Below are 17,879 nucleotides of genomic sequence, written 5' to 3'. Positions count from 1 at the left end.
TGGCAATTTTGCTCACATTTGAGGAGGTATATTAGGCATGCATTTAACAGTATTTGAGTTTATAAGATTACATGTGAACACACATTTGTAGCTGTCAGGAGCAGAAGCTAAAATATTTTTGGTGAACTCCATTGCCAACTAAACAGAAACTGTAACTAAGCAACACAGAAACACCACTTCAGTTATTCATGACTCGGAAACATGATTTAACCAATGTCTGCCTCCCCCTCACCCCCCAACTAAAATGTCTAGATTTACTTGGCTGCTTTATTTCACTAATCTGCAATATGTTATGTATCGAAATTTAAAAAGCCAATATGAAACTGAATCATCCTCACCACAAAAATTAGTGGAGCAGTTTGATAATGCTGAGTCCAGGCACAACATTTTCAAAAACTTAAAATAGTTTCACATGATTAAATGGAAAACAAAATAAGGAATAAATTAAAGAAATGCTTTTCAATTACATTCTTACTATTCCAGTAATACAGACTTACATCTGTGCCTAACTCAGTAACCCATCACTTGAACCAGGTCAAAAATACTTCCTCCCAACAATATAGCAATATTGGCAATGTGAACTTCTACTGTGACTTTAAAGCAGTATGTTATGAAAAATATTTGTCCTGGTGTTTCTCCATCCCTACTAATCCTGTTCCTTCTCCCCTTTCTCTGGGTCTCAGTGGATGAAGAAAGGTAGCAGAGCTACAGTTTAACTCAGTCCTAAGCTAGAGCATTTAGCATTGTACAGAAAGCAACTTTTCTCAAAGGCAGAATGGTATCTGTACAAGTTTATACAACTGAGATGTGTAGACATTTATTGAGAATTCAAAATTTTTCCATACCTCTCAAGTATAAAGAGACCTAGATGGTCAATAATAGACATGCCATGAGAATACCATGCTAATTATCCCATGAGTCATTCCACATAAAATTGTACATTTCTACAATCTGCACCAGTATTTCAGCTTCTATTTCTAGACAAGTAAGCAATGTACAGTGAAACATACTTTTCAAGCTACTAGTTACCAGTGGGTTCATGAGGAGTATCATAAGTTCACAACTCCACTGGAAAAAATGGGGGCTGCACATGAAATTTACTTCTGAGTCCAGAATTTTAAGCAGAAATGAAGTTATCAACTTTGTGAGTTGCTGCCTTGAAATATGTGCAAAGTCCAAGTTAGAAAACTTCATAATGACAATATTATGAGAATTCTGCAGGGTTGTATCTGCGAGGTGTTTTTGTAATAGCATCTTAAATCTAAAAAGAGCAAAAGGTCATTAAAACCACAAAAGAAGTCTGTTTTGCTTTTCACCAATGTCACATCGGATTAGCTCTAGTGTGGAAAAATAAATATATTCACATATGAAAATGTGCAATATATAGCTACTGCTTAATTGTTGAGGGGCTCTGGTAGACTTTTTGCATCTTTTTCAAATGGAAACAGATAAGATTTTCAACTGAAAAAGAAATATGCCTGCACATATGTCTATATTTCACCATCTTATTAAAATATGCTGAGCACTTTGAAAGCAAAGACAATGTCTCTGCCTTCATCACTTCAATATGTGTGAAGAATACTGTATCTCTTTCCCAAATTGTCAGCATACAGAATGAGCATTCAAAAATGTTCAAGTAAATCCTTCATTCGCTGTTATAATTACTTCTGAGACAAGTTATGGAGTTTGAATTTTTATACCAATTCTTATCACAGTTGCAGATTTCAAAAATTACTAATTTTTTTAAAACATAAATAAAAAATATCTGTTTTGGGCATCTAAAGAACTTGGTTTATGTTTTCATATTTTGACACAGACATTATAAAGGTACCATTTTGAGTTTCACTGAAAAGAAATACATTTTTATTTAAAAAACACAAAACTTTTTAACCAATAGTAGTAACTATTTTAAATAGTTCTTTAAGAGACTGGACGACAGAATGAGATACCTGAACTATCTTGGGTCCTGGGAGCAATCTCACAGCATTAGTGCTGACCTACATGTATTTTGATTAGCTCACTGAGAGCCCCAGTGGTACCCAGCTATTCTGTTCTCTTTTGGATAATGCATGTTCCTCAGGCATAGTAATTAACCTTAGACAGGCCCTTCCCTTGTTATGTATTAATCACATTTGTATGGGCTACACACATCATAGCACTGTAAGATATCCCAGTTACAGGGGTTTTTTATGTCTGGGAGAGGACAACTCCTTTCTATGCTCTTTTTATCCTTGCCATTGTACCTCTGTAAGACAACTACCTAACATGATGGTTTCTAAAGAGTTCGGATCTACCTCTGCGAGCTAACATCCCCCTAAATGTTATTATAGGCAAAAAGAACTTCAACAAAAGCACACTAAATAGGCTGCTTCTTGGCTGAGCTTGGAAAGACACCTGCCAACAAGACAAGGAGCTTTCAGAATTGTAAACGGCACAAATGAGAAATAAAAGATTATAAGCCTGGTGTTCTTCTCAGGCAGTCATCCTCCCCCTTGGTTGCAGTCCAGCAGCTTTTCAGAGACTTGTTTTCAGGCCAGTAAAAGTTCTCTTCCTCCTACCTCAACCAAGAGGCACATTTAGATTAGAAATAATCCCATCAGCCAGAATGTTCTTTGTCCCTGCAACCTGTATCTGTGTCATTCAATAGGCTTGAGAAAAGTAGGTATCACTCCTACTAGGTTCGAAAGCAGAAGAAACATGTGAGATCTGGCAGATTTCTTGATGCAGCCCAGAACCTGGATACTTGATATCCTGAGCCCTTTTAGAAAGAGAGCAAGGGAGATGTAACAAAACATTTTTCATCTTTTCTTGTCTATCAGACCAATCAATAAAGAGTTTCAGAAGTTCCGACTTCTTTTTAAAATCTAACTTTCAAAGCCAAATGTCTTCTAGGTGTTAAGCCCTGAACAGATTTTTATTTTTTTTTCATTCTGGACCTCTTGTCATGTGGGATCTGAAAACACATTTACAGCTTGTATATACCTGCCAGGTATAGACAGCAACATTTTATGTGATCTGAGTCTCCGTCATCTGGATCTGAGACCTGTTTGGACCACTTAAGGCTACTTTTTGGCCCACATGCTAAGGGCTTTCTGTGCATGAAAGCTAGAGCTCTGGGGAGAAACACTGCTCAGGTCTCACCCCTGAGTTGAATGAGGATGCAGTTACAATGCACACCTTGAGATCACATCCAGTACCCCAGTAATGACGGCTGGTTTTATTACCATACAAATCCGAAAGAGGCCAAATCTAAATGGACAACAGCAGCTTTTCATAAGACTTACACTATGTTCTTGAAGGATCTTTTAAAATAAACAGCAAATAAAGTATGATTTTATTCTCAGAGGAAATGACAAAATAAAAATGGCTTAATAGAACTACATGCATACACATTTATACTTCCCTGCAAGTATGACAGATGGGCATCCTCCCTGAGTTACAGCACCAGAGCAAAGCCCACTACATTTATAACAGCTCCCCAAAAGCTGTAGAGAACTCGCTTGATCTCAATCTAGCCATAAAGAATATCTTTCTCTCATGTGGAATTTCCTTCATTCAGAGTGTTTCCCATGCCCCTGGTTCCATAGCCTGATCCCTTATTATCCTATATTTCAAATACTTTTGTTGTGGACTTCCAGTTTGAAACTGTCATTTTGCCCATTTTCTCTCTTTCAGGCCATTGGGGCACCTGCGTTCCTGTGAGCATGGATGAACCATTACGTTCTCTAGGACTTTGTGACCTTGCAACAGTGAGTAAGTGTCCTGAAACTGCCCCTGCCCATCCATTTATCTTCCAATACAACCTTAAAATCCTGTGTATTAGATTGTTTTGTTTGTCAGAACAATATTCAGCCCTGAGTGCACTTAGAGTTGATCATGTGAAAGATGCTGTTAAACAGTCCTAGGGATTTTCTCATGCCTGTTCTTTGCAATACCCTCAGAGAAGGAGGATAGTGGTTGTGTGTGTCATGAGGCTTCGGAAACCTTTTGTTTTTCATCTCAGTCCACTGACCAAAAAGAGATGAGTCACTTTATAAGTATCCTGTCTCCCATTGTTTTGTTTAGGTTTGCACCTACCTCTTCCTGAACAGAAGAAAAGATTAATCACACAAACATGCTGATACACCGGTGATAAAATGAGAAATTAAAACACTGTTCTCAGTTTGCTGTGTTTGACTACCTGAAGAGCTGTGTGCTAAGGCTACTTTTTGGAAAGACTCTCCCTTGCTCAGAAAGTAGTCAGCCCAGGCAGAGAGACGAGGGTTCTGAGCAGCACAGGGCTTTCTAAATTCTGCTGATAGCATTTAAAATGCTAATTTGAACTTTCTAAAGAGTAAACTCAGTTTGGGAAAGCACAAAGGAAATATAGTAATTGACATCAGATAAAGAGCTGACAAGAAACAGTACCCATAGAAAGACACTGTCTTGTGTCCTTTCCTTATATATTCAGCTATTTAGAGTAAGAGAATAGTATTATTTGAAGTGTGTCTCTGTATTATTTTCCAGAAGAAAATTAGAACTGCAGCAGGGCCTCTCCATTTCTTTTGGGCAGGGCATCAAGATGAAAAGCAAAAAGTTCCAGGAGCTTAGTGCCAACACCATGCTTTCATAAGAATAAATCAAAATTATGACAGGTACTCTGTAATAAGCACCTTTTTATGCTTATGTTCATTAAATAAATATATGAACCAGACACTGTTGAGAACAGGCAATCTTTGATGTACAGTTGATCATGGCTGTAAGTAGTATATAGTACATGATAGAATTTAATTGATTTTGGGTTTCAAATTAACCTGAAAAATTAAAAAGAGCATCCTTTTTTTTTCTATTACTCTGATTAACAGAACAGTGAAGCAATTAGAAAGCTGTGGTCAGCAGAATGACAGTCAGTAACTCTTATTACAGAGATGGGTGTTTTGTGTATAAAATTGCTACTTCTTATACCACTTTTAAAAATCTTTGCTGAAGCTTTTCATCAACGCCATTCAGGCTTTGAAGCAGCACCATTCTCTCCCACACTCTCTCAGGATTGCCTTGCCACTACTGTCTTAAAGTGCTCTCCTCCTACAGAGGATCTGGTCAGCAATAGCAGCTGCTGCAGGAACAGTGCGTTCAGCATGCCAGACTGAAATTCATGTTTCAGGAATGTCTCCTAGGGGGGTTGCGCAATTCAGTCAGATTCGTAGTTAAAAGCCTTTCACTGTAGCACAATTAATTACCCTGCAGTAGAGAAGAGGAATGGTCGGCATTTGTTTGCTACAAATGTGCCTTGCAAAAACCACTATTACAAAACCCTTGCTCAGGTGAAAATTCCACCGACAATAGGATTTACCTCTGCTAGCATTACAGGCTGCTGGATTGGGAATATAAGGGAAAAACCAAAGTGATCAACAACATTTTATATGGGTTTCAACATCCATTTGCTCAAAAATATTATGTTTTTTCCTGTCTGAAAAGTAGTAACTACCGCTGTCCAGCAGGACCCCAACAGTGCCAGGAAGTTGTGGTTTAGGAGCTGTTCAGGAAAAGCATATGTTTTATTTTTTCTGGTTCTGATTGATTCTCATTATCATACAAAACACAGAAGGTCCTTGCAAAGAATATATCATCTGCCTTAGGCAGGTGGGGCACTCTTACTGACCAAGTTACAGATTTAACTGGCTTGTAGCCATCCAATTTGCAATTTTCATCACACTTTCTGCAGTTCTGGCTTAGTCTGAGTCATGGCCTGAAACAGGAGAGGAAACCGCCACTGTCTGGCCAAACTGTCTCATCTTGCAATTTGAGTACTGTGTATTCCTCTGCCTCACGATTCCCACAGTCAAATCCTAGCCTTCCAGCCCACCAGGGATCAAAAGTGAGGGTATCCAAACTTGGCTCTCCTTAGACCACCTTTCTGCCTCCTGGTAAGTGACACAAAGGCTCACATACAGTGAATGGGGCAGAGGACTGAAGCACACATATGCTAGTGAGAGTTACGTGATACAAGGTAAGAAGAAAAGAGAGAAGGATGAGTTGGATACTTTATAGATTATTTATGATAAAGCCATAGATTGTGATAGTAATTAAAGCTTAGGAGGGGCTTGGGGAAGAGATAAGGCCAGGCCACAGAAGGAGTTAGTTAAGGCACTTGTTTCCCACTCCAGCCGAGATCTAAGCAGGGGGAAGAGAGGAAAAAAGGAAAAGAGAAGAGGTAAGTGGTGGTGCAAGCAAAAATCAGAGGGAAGAGGGGTACTGTGAGGGGTAGTGCAGGGAATGGGGAAAAGCTGTCTGGAGATTGGCTCTGAAGACTTTCAAGTGTTCACTCAAAGGGCCCAGAGTACAGAAGGTGGTTTCTTATCTCAGGATATGCACAAAACTAAAATGTTTTAACACTTTGTGTATGTACCCATCAGCCACCGGTATGACAGTGAAACATCTAGACCAACGCACAGGTTGATTCTGCCAGAATAGACATAAAGGAGAGAGCTTGACCAGTTAGATCTGCACAACCTCTTTGGCTTTGCAGGGATTAGTATCTAGGTTTTGGCCTGATATGAACTCCCCCAGTCATGTAATTTGAGCAGTGTGAAATACAGAGATGTATAACTGAGTTGAAGCATTGTATACTCCATATTGTCTGAAGAAGCAGTCTCATGGCAGCATAATTTTCCTCCTTTCCACGCTTACTTTCTTTTGGAGTCCAGAACTGATATGCTTTCAAAAGTACATTTTGTAAGGGATTATACAGACGAGGTGGTCAGTGCACAGAAAAGAGGCAATTCATAGACTTGTCAGACAAATTCGTAACCTGGACATAGGACAAAAAGAGAATCTGATACGATAGCAAGGTTGCTGGTCTGGACAGAGGGGAGAAGGCAGAATATCTAAAACAGAAAGAGACTGAATTTTTGTGATGTTAAATTTGAGCTGGTGATCCAGGTGATATTCACAGGCACCATGCTCTTTTCTTCCAAGCTGCTACAGAATAATAATAATTGTGTGAGGTAAGTTCAGTTAGGCTACTGAAACAAATGTCTTGTAGATAAATTAAACAAGAGAGGCTTCAAATCACAGTGCAAGCATGTGTAGTCACTCCAAATGTACATGTAATACTGCAATGATTTTAAGTGCACTGGGAAGAGACGATTTTGGGAAATAGCTATCTACCTTTGTATAAAGGAGAAACAAGAGAAACACAAGAAATGGGGAAAAAACCCTTAGAAAATGTGAAATTACAGCTTGAAATAGCACTAGGAGAATGGTTATTAGAAAAACTTCCATATATTTTGTGCTGAAACCTGGTGATGCTACAGGCAAAAGAATTTTCTTCTTGCTGTTCAGATCCTCCTATAAGCACAGAATTAGATCTTCATACATTCTTCAATGCAGCTCTCTACAGAGATCCCCTGCTCTTGTCATGAGCTTGTTTTCCAACAGAAACACTCTGCAGGAGCTTGAACTCTGGATAACCACTTAGGCCAAGAAGCGATAGCAATAATAAATACCATTTGTATCCTTCAAAATGAGTCATGTTGTTCAAAAGGTAAGAGGGATTTACTCATAATGGACAGGCAGTGATGATTCAGCAATTACATTTTCAACAGACTGTCAAACAAACTTCACTGAACTATAAGAATGCATCTGTACTGATCTCATGGAAATACACAAAGGGAGTTGTTTTTACACGACTCGAAGTGAACGCATTACTCAGAACCAGAAGCATAAAAGAGAGACTGATGAGCAGCCAAGTCTCCCAGCAGACAAGCCGAATAGATTTCTAAGCCCTCTTGAAGTTGTCTTTGCGTTCCTTCCTGGAAGAGCATTTTCATAAGCGGTTATCCGGGTTTCTTTTAAAGTAATGCACTCCCATCATATAGCTCCAGGTCACTACTACTAAATGCCAAAACCATGCCAATACTCCATTCTGTGCTTCCAGAAATACTTGAAAATGTATCAAATGTTAAAAATGTTTGACATCACAAAGTACCACAAGATTAGGTCATCACAAGTGAGTTCTGGTCTATCAGAAAGTTTGCATATAAATATTTTTAGGAAATCCTTGAAGAGAAATAACATCTACGTTTATAGCACCTAGTGAAAACTAGTCTATTTTTAGATATATACAAAACACAGGTAAATCCCTGCTACACCAATCTATTCCAAACAAGTTTGGTCTCTCTTTCTGGAGTCCAGTTGATTTCAAAAGGCCCACATAGATATTAATATCTATGTACACAGAACAGAAATTAGAAGTCTCTGTGCGGATACAAAAAGTTTTTTCCATCAACTTTAGGAAGAGCTGGGTAGGACTCAACTGCCTGTGATGCAGTTCTCTTTGAGACTGAACCAACCTTTGAGCCACCTCCACCCACTCTGGATTCAGATGAAAATGATACATTTAAATCTATTGACAATGCTTACAGAACTTAACAGGTCTGTATGACCGCCACTATATGACTTGAAAATCAGTAACAGTTTATGATATTTTTTAAACAAAGAAATACTTTTTCTTCTGAGACACAGGTCAAGGGAATCGTTAAAGGGAATACGATATAAAAACATTCTGAAAACCAGTTCCAACGTGGATGGAACCATATACAAATGGCACTTAGTCAAGAATTTCTTAAAACCATCCAACTGAGGGGTTAGAGTTCAAAGACTTGAAAATTCAGATTTATTTCTGGCTGAACAAAATATGTAGTGTTGACTTCCTCCTGCTTAAAGTAAAAGGCACTGAGCAGATTCCACCAAAACAAATGGAAAATGGAGCTAGCAGGATAGCATAAGACAGACCAGCCAAGCTCTAGCACTTTTGCATTTACTCTGCTTTTCTTATCCCATAGGATGGAATACAACAAAATGTGTTTGTGTTTGTGTGTGTACCCATGCAGGAGCCTATGTGAAAGTATATAAATATATGTTTGCACACAGTTATTCTTTACAATAAATAAATATAATACACTTTGTTCTACACTGTAGCATTCAGGCTCTGGCTGCCAGATCAGAACATTTCGTGTGTTTGCATTGCTTGGAAAATGACAAAAAAAGGCAGCTGGAATCTTTGGCAAGTCATGTAGTGCTGCTCAGAATCAGCATGCAGAAGGTTAAAATTAGAGCCAGAATTTGTTTTTGACATATTTTAAAAATAACTGACATTTGTCCTGGGAATGTACAACATCTAGCATGCATTAGAAAAAAAAAATCTTTCTACATCTGAGCATACTGTAGCAAAACAAAAAAGGAAAGCTTTCAACAGGCAAAAAAAGAAAAATGGCAACATGATCTTGAGATGCATAAACAGGAGAATAACCTGCAGGGCACAAGAAATAATCCCTCTGCTCTGCTCTGCATTGCTTAGGCCAGAGCTAAAGCACCATGTCTGATTTTGGGCACTGTATTTTAGAAAGGTTTCAGTGTGAGAGGACTAGAGGCAACATGGTAACAGATTTCAAGGATATAAAAGGTGATTGTAAAGAGGAAGATAATATTAAGTGTTTTCCCTGTTTACTTTGCACAGGGCAAGAAGTAATAAACTGGAATAAAGTTTAAAATTAGACATTAGGGAGGGGAAAAAAATCTAACAGTGCATGTACTGAAAGACTGGAAGAGATTGCCTGGAGAGATTGCAGGTTGTCTTGTTATCAAAGTAGTTTAGGAAGAAGTAAGGTAAATGTCTATCAGGAATAATAGAACCATAACTGATCCCATTACAAGGCAGGAGGATGGGCTGGGTGACTTCTGGAGATTTCTACCAGATCTCTAGGGCCATGATTCTTTGAGACGAGTGATAGCATGCTAAGATATGAACCTCCCTCATAAGGTGTGAAATTTCCTGAATGTAGAGTGTCTGAATGGACAGACTCTGGTTCTGTTCACATTCAGTTTGTATTAGTTTCCTTTCAGCATAAGTTTTTACACAGTTAAGGTATCAATCGCTGATAATCTCTTTTTTGTTTTATTACTCAAATACAAGGTTTTCTAATGGATCTTTTGGATTTGCCTTGGTGAGGCAATAGGTCACACTAATGAAATTTGCATCTCTCGGATTATATTTATATAATGTAGTTATATATCTTATAAAAAGCAAGTAAATACTATTTATTATGAAATAAATAACTCAGTGCTTGAAAATTGGATCAGCTATTACGTTTATGGTTTAATGTCTTAATTACTGTTGCCTTATATGGGCTTTTTCCCACTAATTGTGCTACTACTTCACTTATTTACAATATGTGTCCAAATTGAGGGCCACTAGTTTCATGCTATCAGCATGGCCCATAGCTATTTCCTTTTCTTTCCCTATTCTTTTTTTTTAATCCGTTCATTAAGCTTTTCCCTCACCTCCAGACTTAATAAGTTTGACCGATAAAGCAAACAACAATGAAAAAAATTCAAGAACAGTACTTGCCCTCCACAAAAATGCAATTTTAAAGCAAACAACTATAATATAGAACTGTTGGAAACAGAACATAACAACAAAAATCCTGATGTGTTCTTGACCTCAGATTTGCTTTTAAAGTTATGGAATATTTCCAGGTGTGGGGGTGTATAAAAGAAAGCAGGAACTTTAAATACTAACTACACCAGCTTTAAATTCTCTCCCCACTCACAGAACACCACTTATATACAAGCAGATAGGACATCAAAACACTCATACTGTTCAGGTCTTCACTACACATGGACTACTGCTGAGGCTGAGAAAATGACGAACAAAATATGTGCTTAAAATGCTCTATAAGTTCAAATTCCAAAGCATGAACTGGTTTTTTTGTACTATTATGATGATGATGATGATGAGAGGTCTTCAAAGACAGCATGAAGAACATCCAAATACACCATGAGAAATGGCTACGTTTGACGTGTCCTTTATTATGTTCATGCTCAACAAAGCTATTTTTCCAAAGGAAAGGCAATTTGCATCATTTCTAATCACATTTTTAAATGTGTTATATATTTTTGGTAATCCAGCTTAAATGACGCATACAAGCTACAGGAAAGAGGAAAAGAAAGAAAGAAGGTGAGACAATTCCTGTCTGAGCATGACAGCAATACAATACCCTACATGAGTAACACACTGAACTGTTTTGAAAACCAGGCGTTTTCTGTTTTTCTTTACAAGAAGCAGCAGTAAAAAAAAAAAAGTTTTTACTCTTAACACAAACTATCTCCCGATTTCCGCATTAAAACCAGGAACTCACACCAAGAGTCAACATACTAGTAAGTAAAAACGGTATTACTACCTTCCAGTTATAGTCATATCTGTTTTGGTTTACATATGTGATGCAGTACATTTAGCTTAATTGTCAGCAATGAGAACAGGATTTCTGGCCCTCCAGAATTTTGGGGATCTAAAACTTCAAGCTGAGTATACACGCTCATACATGTTAATTTTTAGTCCAACAATTAGAATAGGAAAGAATATTGCACAAGCATCATGGCAAAAAAAAACCCCAAACAACAAAACAACCAAACAGAAAAAGGTGCCATTATATGTATAATATAATAGCATCTGCAGTAGACTTCCTATTAAAAAAGCAATACATCTAGTGCATTAATCCATGCTTTGCAATTACCCTGTATGTACTAGAATAACTTAACTGCTTGAATAAGGTTTAAGAAAGGGAAGAATAATAACAAATCATACTCATTTTTTCTGTTTTTTTTTAATCTTTTGCCATTGTTCAACATTACACAAAGTTTGTACAGATTCTCCATAAAAATAAGGCAGTGGTTTATTTATTGTGTGTAAGCAAGTAGGTATAAATTAATTTATTACAAGTGTCTGAGGGAATCTTTGTGAAATATATGTTCATACAATAGCATTACGTTCAGCTAAAAATGAAAATCCAAGTTAGTTGCAAAATCCTATCATTATAGTGATTAAATCCATGGCTTACCTAAGCCTACATTTCAAATGAAATATTTCTGAATGTATTTAAAAGGCTGTGACCAGACTACTTAACAGCAAGAGTTTAGCACAAAAAAATGCTGCTACAGCAGCCTGTCACCCTTCAGCCAGCAGCTTTATCTCTCACTAGATTCTAAAATGCTTTTTTCTCTTCATTGTAGATGTACAGTTGTAGCAGCATATTTCACAGCGACACTGCAGCTGCACTTTAAAGCATAAATTCAAATTTTCAGAAGCTGAGCCAAATTTAACCTTATTTCCATATTTGGATACTTACCACTGCAACCGAGATAAAGAAAATGAAACAAATCCCTATCAGAAAAGTCTCACTGTTTCTCTCAACCACAAAAAGCCATGAGGTACTACTATGCACGAATTTGGCAGTTCAACTGCCTGTGCTGTTTCATCCAATTCATCTCTTCCCCCTCCCGTGCTCTCCACGTGGATTGAACAGCCCCTCCAGAACAGGCCGTGTTCCTCGATAATTACTAGAAGGACATGTAATATACCAGCAGGTCATGACGCCAAAACTAGTCTGGGTAGTAACCATTTTCATCTGTAGTCTGTGAGATGACTCGTGTGTGGCTGAAGAGAAATAAACACAGCTAATGCTTTTCCTTCTAAGTTCTTGAATGCTAAACAATAAGTGAACAGAAATTTGCCAGAAGGAATAACCTTTGTGAACAGTCTCAGAGGAAAATGCTAAAATAGCACACAGGAATCAGCCTGTTTAGTGATTCTTCTGGAACAGAAACATTACATTTGTCACTCTTCATTAAATCATTGCTTTGTCCAGTCGATCATTCAGCCTCTGACAGTGGCAAGTACTACGTGTTTGAGAGAAAATGCAAGAAAATCCTAGAGAGGACAATAACAAAGTACCTTATGCTAGATGTTTTCTCTTTCTGGCCCAATCATTTATTTTTATGTTGTCCAAAATATTTGTGGCTGTTCTTACTATTCTTTAGAAATTAATTACTCTTTTGTATAATCTGCTAATCTATTGGTTTTGCAGATATCTTGTACTAGTGAATGATTCAATTTATTTATACGTTGCATCTAAAATACATTTCACTAGCTCTAAACTTAGGTTTTAAATGTGTGATGCTTCTCTGTTTCATCTCTGCACTGATCTTGGATTGGGAGAAGTAGTAATTGAAAGTAGCAAATCTGTCTTCCTATTTTTTATATCTCTACGTTACCTGTTTGCTGATCTTCATAAAGCTACACAGCCCCAGACTTTTCAGCCCCTCTCATGTGGAAATCTACACATTTAGCTTTGCATTTGATGCTTTTTCTTATTTTTCCCGTCTTTTTGAGATGGGATTGCTGAACCTTCACTGGGTCTGTTAAGCCAAAATCTAAATTGCTGTTCCTGTGTAAGGACCAGTTGCTGTACTGTCACCGTCTCTTAGGCTAGCTTGGAAGGACCAGTGTGGTCAGCTGTAGGCAAGAACTAGCAACCATTTAAACTAAGAACTGACTACTCAGCCATGTCCTAGTGCTTCAACCCAACCTGATGCTTTTATTGCATTAAACACACAGGAAAGATTTATGGTTTGTTATCCGTATAGGTTAAAAGACAGAAAGCCTGCACACACTGTGTTTCGTTAGGGAGATGAGTTTTCTTCTGGCAAGTAACTGGATGTGCATGAGATTGCAATGAAAGACACTACTAAAGTAATTTTGTAAAAGACTGTATCCTATTTTATCTCTACCATTGCTAGATGGGGAATCACAGTGTTACAGTGGGTGTGGCGAGGCTAAACTTTTTGTAGCGTATGACATGCATATTCCCAGAAGCATGCACATTTCTCTAAGCAAAAGGAACATGCCCATACGCTTTCTTTTCAGGCAGCTTACCTTCTGAATATTCAGTATACCCGTCACTGGTCTTGTTTAGACTAGTACAAAGTACATGGGGACTTTCTTATTGGGTCATCAGTGCTTACTGTAAGGAGCAAAAGGCAGATGGACATGAAGCCAGCTGCATGCTGCAGAAACCAATATGCCTTAACTGTGTTATTCCAATGGGCTGCCTAGACCTGAACAGCTCTTACTAAAGTTCATTCAAACTGCCAGAGTTAATGCTTTTAAACGTAAGTGAATAGATCTGAGACACAATGTATTGGCTTGCATTGAAGTTAAGATAGTACAGGCCCAATTCACCAGACCAACAGACTAAAACAAGGCTGTTTTCATATACGTTATGGTATAACCATATTCTGATGGTTGCAACACTTCTTGCTCAACTCCAAGTTTCAAGTTCATTTTTGCACAGAGAATTTCATACCACTTGACCTAGAATAGATGCGATAAATACAGTAAGGTTGAGAAATTCTTCATATAATTGAACCCTCAGAAAAGGTCCTACAGTATTTGGAGAGATGATGCAAATTGCCTTTATGCCTTTCTCCTACCAAATGAAATATTAACGCAGAGATTGATACCTTCTTGGCACAAGCTGTGGCCAACGAATGAAAACCCTTTTAGGACGACAGGTATTCTGTGCAGAACATTTAAAAGATTTTGCTTTACCTTCCAGACAACTCTTCATCAACACACCTACATCTCGATGAGACTAATAATCTGGAACTTAGGAAAAAAAAAATCTAGATGTATATATTCCTTTTTAAATGACATGAAAATGATCACATCGGTATAATAAAATGGTCTCAAGAGTTTTCACAATCACCTGAAAAGCCTTATAGCAGTCAAGTACTTGTACCAAAAAGTGAATCCCTTCACCACAGTAATATACTTACTATGCTTAAGAAGAATAGAGTGGGAACTGGCAGCCAAGAAAAGATGATTTTATACATCTTGTAGACAGTTTGAAATAACCATATGTCAGGACTTGTTACACTATTGTAAGCATATATGCTAGTCGTGCACAAGTTACATCTTGTTATTTCTCAACAATCATTAGGTATAGAACAGTTTTACATCTTTGACGAGTCAGATATAACTGAAGACACCAAAGGAAACAGAAAGCATTTCTAGTTATGTAGCCTGAATTCAAATATAAAAAAAAAAAAAATCAACTGTTGCCCAAAAATTCAACACTTGGTATATTTCCAAGAAAAATTGTTTTATAGTTAAAAAAATTTTCATTTTCCAGGAAAAATGTTATTTTAACTACACATGGTGCAAAGAGAATTTTAAACAATGAAGATCACCTAAACAATTCATAAGACTCAGCAAAAATTTCCGCTTTATAATTAATGATTTTCTTTTGGAGAAATATTTTTCACCCTGAAAACAAATCCACGTTACAAAGAGCAGATTATAGTAACCATTCTGGGTTAAAACTAAAAACAAAACTAAAATTGTTTTAATTGTCTTTCTTTTATCTAATTTAATCCACCGCTAGCCAACTAATTTAAATAACAACAACCAGCTCTTAAATAATCTTCTGCTGAAAAGCTAAAAACAGACTTATTGCCCATGATGACAAGAGATTTCCATATGCATAGAAAGAAATTCTTACATATTTGTGTAAATCACTTTTTATTGGCTGATTTGATAAGCCTGCAATTAATGTCAGTTTTGGGGGTATAATACCCTGGGATGGTAATACTATTGCTGAAATACTTATACACACACACACATCCTTAAGTTGTTTGTTCTGGGTAAATTCCTGTAAATGGTCAAACATAAAGACTACATGACCTTTGATTTAGTTTATATGCAGAACAAAATTATGGTTCACAGAATCGTTGGGGCTGGAAGGACCTCTGGAGATTGTTTAGTCCAACTTCCTTCTCAAAGTACGTTCTAGATGACTCAAATTACCCATTACTGGTTCACACTCTACAGATTTTCACTTTTTTCACCTGTTACAACAAAGGCCTTAAATCACCTTTTAATGCTATTTATATACTGTGGTGATAGGTGCCTTGGAAATCTTTCATAAAGCAGGTAGTTGGTTTCTTTGGAATACATCATCTATTGAATCAAACTAATCATATTCATGACATATGATCTAACTGGAATCAGCTTTGCTATGACACTTGTATCCGTCAGCCTCTTCAGTCTACACAACTCATTGTTTCTTATTCATACTTTGATTTTGCTCTGTAGTCTTTGTATAAACCCCATATTCTTTCAAGACCAAGATCTATTAAAAGCCTAGTGCACTGAAGATACACATGCTAAATAGCAACACTTCTGAAACTGAATGTTCCAGTCTGAGTAATGCAACAATAGGGGTCCTTCACAGAGGACTATAATAATATAATAAATAAATACTAGTCAACAAACCAAGGTTCCAGTTTTCCAGCCTCAGATAATAAATAATGCTTCCTGTTTCTTGGTTGTTATTTTTGAGGTTCCTTCCTCAGAGCTCAACACAGTGATGATGGGATACTTCCCCCTGCACCAGAATGGCAGTAGGGAAGGTAGTTTTCATTTGTTCTACTGCCTGGACTGAATTTTTGCAATTGCATGGCCATTTCCTTTTATTGTAGTGGAATTCCTTAACTGAGCAAGATTAAAAGTGAACTGTCTATACAACAAAGAATACTGAAGCAGAAGGAGTGGGAGGAACACCAGAAAAATAGGGAGCATAGAGGAGGAGCAGAGAAATATCAAAAAGGGTTGTGGAGCACATTGTAGAAGAGGGCGAGAGATCATCAAATAGTCCTCTACAAATCTACTATATTAACCAATTTCTAGGGCAGAGGGTTAAGTGGTATTTCTAGTTCTATTTTGTTACTCAAAGAAACTTCCTATATCATTAGCCTCCTTTAACTACAGTATAAAAACATCATAGCAAGGGTTTTGTTGTGCTTGTTTTTAGAGAAATTAAAGAATGACTATGAGATATACACGTGACTAGTTCCTAAGCAATGCAAACAGCAATACTTCTCTAAATATATGAAAAACTTTTATGGAAGCATCTAAACCACTAGACTTTGTATCTAGCCTTCTTTGGAAAGAAGGATGAACTGGCTTGGCTTTGCCAGTCTGTTAGACATATTTAAAGGAAAGTCAAGAAAAGGAAAGAGTCAGAATAGACGTCATGAAAACTAAGAAGATAAGAAAAGTTGAAGTTCTGAAAAGAACCCTTTCACCGAGCCTGCTAATAAAGACGGTCCATCTCTTCATTACCATGCTACTCATCCACCTCTGTTACACTGCACAAAAGGGAAAAAAGCGGTCTTTATAGTTGTACATGATTATATTTTCCTTTTGTATTGAGTTCAAAGTCTTTTCTAAAAAAGCAAGAGTAGATTGCTCACAATGTAATGGGCCATTCCTAGGAAACGAAAAAATGGCCTTAACGTTTTATATTAATACAATGGGTTATGTATAAAACACGTTTTAAAAAGTTAATGCATATTAGCTTAGAACAGCCATATTTTAACACTGTGCGACTGAAAGTTCCAGTAGAGCAGATGAATGGAACTACAGAAGAAAAAAACCCGCTATGACAAAGGGATAAAGGTTTAACTAAAAGGACTCAAATCTATATTTCAGGTGCCTCTTTACCTTCCATCAGGAAATGAGTTATTAGGAGTAATGAAATCAGAGATAGAAAATACAAAAACTTTTTAGATCCTTCTGTGCAAGGCGGCGACACTGGCCTTTACTTCTTCACTTTATAATGATTCCTTTGAGTTGTGGTTCTGAAAAAGCTGTGAAACATCTTCCTGTTATTTCTTTTTCATCTTTCCAAACACTGGCCAGGAATAACCCCATCCTATTCTTTTCTTGGGTTTTTTGAAACACATATTGACTGTAATGACTATAAATTATCTGGTTAATGTGCCAGATTTATAAAAGTGTTAGAGCTCCTCTACGCTACCAGGTGCCTCTGAGAAGGTACAAGGCACAAGACAGAATCTTACTTTTTCTGTGCCTGCTTCTACTTTAGACCACTGCAGATATTTAACTTCTGAAAATTTTGTAAGTTAACTGCATTATAGGACAGTCTCACCACATCACTCTTGGCCTGACGGGCTGTTAGTTCTTTCTTCAACAGAAG

Source organism: Grus americana, chromosome 6, assembly GCF_028858705.1.
Source record: "Grus americana isolate bGruAme1 chromosome 6, bGruAme1.mat, whole genome shotgun sequence".
NCBI classification, from domain to species: domain Eukaryota; kingdom Metazoa; phylum Chordata; class Aves; order Gruiformes; family Gruidae; genus Grus; species Grus americana.
Note: the sequence above shows the minus strand (reverse complement) of the source record.